Here is a 5,067-nt window from a genome sequence, read left to right on the forward strand (position 1 = left end):
ATGTGGAATAAGTCAAGGGGTATGAATGCTTTCTGAAGGCACTGTAGATCCTTGCCCAGATTGACCGAGATTGCTGCAGATAGCTTAAGTAACAAGTGTCGGAAAGTTCCATGTACAACTCAAACATGATTATGCAACAACATGTTACAGGCTAGCGTAGGGGAAATGTTTCCATTCGTCTGGCAAGCCACACCCATATCAGTGCACTGAGCCTCTCACTGTAACATTTGAGCCCCGGGGACCAGCAGGTCTCTTCACCTACAAGTCAAATAGTTGGGGGGATATAAGGGGCTTGATATGGCCAGTTTTTTTTTTATCTGTGATGCTACTTGACTAGGCACTTAGCTACACATTCTCTTGAGTGGGTACATACCTCTTGTCTCAGCCAGGGAGATAGAGAGTGGATCTACGAAGATCGACAATATTTATGATGTTGACTGCACCACCCTAGCTCCCGTGAGAAAGTTGAGAGAAATACAATCCACCTCTCAGCTCATAACGCCTGTGTATGAGCATGTGGTAGGAATGAATTGGGACAATAAGTCAACATAACAGCATGCACAAAAACACAAACAATATACCCATACTTAAGAGCCTTGTAGAGTACAGGATGGCATTTAGAATGAAAAGAGAGAGAAAATTCAAAGGGGAAATGGCCAAGTGAAGGCCAAGTAATGTAAGGTGCAAAATAGATACTGTTATGAGGTCATTCAAACATTTTGACTATGAAAGTCAAATCTACACTTTATCCAACTGCTCGTTTACAATTGTATATTCACCGCTTTGCAGTGTGCGTCAGATTTCCTTGCATTCTTTCTGTGGTGTTGTTGTTCGCAGTAAGGTGATTACTGGGCTGTCATTTCCTCTGTGGTGGGAGACCATTTTCTGGGTCAGTGAACCTCACCATAGGATTGATTGAGTCTTAAACGGGGCTCCCTCAAGCATGTGCCCTCTCCCCTGTCCCCTTGTTCCCCAGACAAAGGGCCCAACACACCGGCACCACAATAACACCCTCACAACATCCAGGACACGTTGCGGCAACGTTCAAAAACGTTACACGTGTCTTGTGAGAGTAGCAGGAAGTGAACAAGGTACTATGGAATAACGTTAGATCGTTTACTAATCTCTATATTCTTTTACCACACCATCTCTCTCACCTCTCTAAGATCAGTGTTGTTGTGGAGGGAGCTGGTTTCCGCTCACCTGCCTGGGTTTATGGGCCTGCTCATGCAACTGTCAGTGGAGGCGGAGAGGAAGGGAGGGATCCATTGCTCCAGTGTAACAAGATTCCAGGATAATCAGTGACTTATCTCTGCCATCAGGACACTCAGGAGGCCGTGTAACCCGGGACGGATGATGTCATGCTGTGATGAGTAAGGTTGGGGGGGGGGGGGGGGGGGGGGGGGTATGTGTGTGTGGGAGGGGTGTGTGTGTGTTTGTCATATTGCTTCTGCAGAGAAGTTGAGGGGGTACAGGCAGAAAACCACACGGTAGTGACTAACTGTGATAGTTATGACCCCAGCCTAGACAATAGGCTGCAGGATTAGAGGGGCCTGGATTGAGAGAGAGAGAGAGAGAGAGAGAGAGAGAGAGAGAGAGAGAGAGAGAGGTGTGTGAGAGTGTACTGCATGTGCGTATAGGGGTTGGTTGATGGGGGTGAGGAAACATCAGCAGGCATGTGTTGGGCTCATCTAATGATCTCGAGTGAAGTGAACCTGCATCATCATCTCACTGATTGCCAAAGGTGTCCCTTACACACTGGCCCAGTCTGCAGTCAATGGAAAAATGATCTCATGACTTCAAAATACCACTGACTTCATTCCCTGCCTGACGTTAGGCAGAGAGTGCTGACATCAGTAGGGCCATACCTGAAAAGAGCTAACCTAGCATGGTATTAGCAGGGAGGGTTCTTCTGATACCTTTCATAAAGGCCTAGTATTATGAATGTTGTATTGCTTTCATGTGATATAATATACGACTATACCCTCATTGATGCTTTTGAACTGAGCAGGCACATGCACAGATAGCAGTTTGCCTGCCCTGAGAACAAGCCCCTTGGACCTCCCATTCGCCAAGCGCACTTTAAGCACGTCGTCAAGTTCGCTACCGATGTCAGTCATGTCTTTAGGAGGCACTGTACTTACCTTGCTTACAATTTATGATGAATGTGTTGTTGCAGACATAAATAGGCCTATGCGATAAAAAAAAAAAATGTTTTTGCTACAGAGGCAGTAGGTACAGTATGTTATGAATTTTGAGACATGAATTAAGAAAGTCTGTTTTTTTTCTTCATTTTGAGCACTTGTCCTCTGAAACGTCTGTGCACGGCCCCGGACTTGATCCAGTGATAGATGAGGTGGATTAGTGTGATGGTGATATGACAAAGTATGATCTTTTGATGCTTTTATCCCACGTTTAATGTGGTATACAGCATTTGGCCGATGCTGGAATGACCAACTCCCAACCAACTGAGCCACCAAAGCCAGATAAATGCAGTGTACAGTCTGCTGCTGTAGTATATTGGCACCCTTGCACTTTACAATGGAGCAGAATGTTTTTTTTTCTCTTTTCAAAACTGGTTGAATGGTTATTTTTACACTGTGGGCAGCTACAAATTACACTTCATGACCAAAATGATGTGGGTACCTGCTCGTCGAACATAATGGCCCAACGCCCCATTATATTGTTGTTTCTATTATTTTGGCAGTGACTTGTGGGATACAGTGGCTTGCGAAAGTATCCCCCCCCCCTTGGCATTTTTCCTATTTTGTTGCCTTACAACCTGGAATTAAAATAGATTTTTGGGGGGTTTGTATCATTGATTTACTCAACATGCCTACCACTTTGAAGATACAAAATATTTTTTATTGTGAAACAAACAAGAAATAAGACAAAAGAAAATGAAAATTTTGAGCATGCATAACTATTCACCTCCACAGAGTCAATACTTTGTAGAGCCACCTTTTTGCAGCAATTACAGCTGCATGTCTCTTGGGGTATGTCTCTATAAGCTTGGCACATCTAGCCACTGGGATTTTTGCCCATTCTTCAAGGCAAAACAGCTCCAACTCCTTCAAGTTGGATGGGATCTGCTGTGTACAGCAATCTTTAAATCATACTCAATTGGATTGAGGTCTGTGCTTTGACTAGGCTATTCCAAGACAATTCAAATGTTTCCCCTTAAACCACTCAAGTGTTGCTTTAGCAGTATGCTTAGGGTCATTGTCCTGCTGGAAGGTGAACCTCCATCCCAGTCTCAAATATCAGGAAGACTGAAACAGGTTTCCCTTAAGAATTTCCCTGTATTTAGTGCCATCCATCATTCGTTCAATTCTGACCAGTTTCCCAGTCCCTGCCGATGAAAAACATCCCCACAGCATGATGATGCCACCACCATGCTGCCACCACCATGCTTCACTGTGGGGGTGGTGTTCTCGGGGTGATGAGAGGTGTTTGGTTTGCGCCAGACATAGAGTTTTCCTTGATGGCCAGAAAGCTCAATTGTAGTCTCATCTGATCTTCCATATGTTTGGGGAGTCTCTCACATGCCTTTTGGCGAACACTAAACATGTTTGTTTATAATTTTCTTTAAGCAATGCCTTTTTTTCTGGCCACTCTTTCGTAAAGCCCAGCTCTTTGGAGTGTACGGCTTAAAGTGGTCGTATGGACAGATACTCCAATTTCCGCTGTGGAGCTTTGCAGCTCCTTCAAGGTTATCTTTGGTCTCTTTGTTGCTTCTCTGATTAATGCCCTCCTTGCTTGGTCTGTGAGTTTTGGTGGGCGGCCCTCTCTCGGCAGGTTTATTGTGCTGCCATATTCTTTCATATTTTAATAATGGATTTAATGGTTCTCCGTGGGATGTTCAAAGTTTCTGCTATTTTTTTATAACCCAACCCTAATCTGTACTTCTCCACATCTTTGTCTCTGACCTGTTTGGAGAGCTCCTTGGTCTTCATGGTGCCGCTTGCTTGCTTGGTGGTGCCCCTTGCTTAGTGGTGTTGCAGACTCTGCGGCCTTTCAGAACAGGTGTATATGTATATATGCTGAGATCATGTGACAGATCATGTGACACTTAGATTGCACACAGGTGGACTTTATTTAACTAAGTGTGTGACTTCTGAAGGTAATTGGTTGCACCAGATCTTATTTAGGGCCTTCAAAGCAAAGGGGGAGAATACATATGCACGCACCACTTTTCCATTTTTTTTTTGGACAGAAGTTATTTTTTTCATTTCACTTCACCAATTTGGACAAGTTTGTGTATGTCCATTACATGAAATCCAAATAAAAATCCATTAAAATTACAGGTTGTAATGCAACAAAATAGGAAAAACGCCAAAGGGGGGGATGAATACTTTTGCAAGGCACTGTAGACCACTAAACACTTGAACAACTACTTTATTCACACCGAACCTATTCAAATAGATTTCCTGTTCAAATCTATTTCATGTTCAAATCTTGGCTACATCTACAGTTATGTTAATACTGGAATACCAGTGAGAGGCCACCACTCTCACTCTTAATAATTCATTAGTTAGAGTCCTCCCATTAAGCCACTGGCATTTCCACTCCTGTCCCCTGGGCACCTCTCCTATATCTCCTATGTCTAATGGCAGTAAACGCCTGTCCACACTGCCACTGGTCTGCCAGACGCACATACCCAGTTCATCCCAACGGGAGGTCGTTCACATACCAGGCCTCGCCAATGCCCAGATGGCACTGAATGGCTCTAGTGCCATTGTTGACCAAATCTCTTACACATCTATTAGGAATCAAAGTTGTTTGTCAAAGAACCCAATGACCACTCTGACAGAACTACAGAGGTCATTGGCTGAGATGAGAGAACCTGCCAGAAGGACAACAGTCTCTACAGTACCTCACCAATCTGGGCTTTTTGCGAGAGTGGCCAAACAGAAGCCACTCCTGAGAAAAAGGCACATAACAGCACCCTTCGAGTTAGCAAAAAGGCACGTGAAAGACTGAGCTTAAGGCAAAAAAGTATGTGTTCTGATGAGACAAAAATGTATCACTTTGGCCTGAATGCAAGGTGTCTTGAGAAAACCAGGC

The sequence above is a fragment of the Oncorhynchus clarkii genome, chromosome 16, assembly GCF_045791955.1.
Source record: "Oncorhynchus clarkii lewisi isolate Uvic-CL-2024 chromosome 16, UVic_Ocla_1.0, whole genome shotgun sequence".
NCBI lineage: Eukaryota > Metazoa > Chordata > Actinopteri > Salmoniformes > Salmonidae > Oncorhynchus > Oncorhynchus clarkii.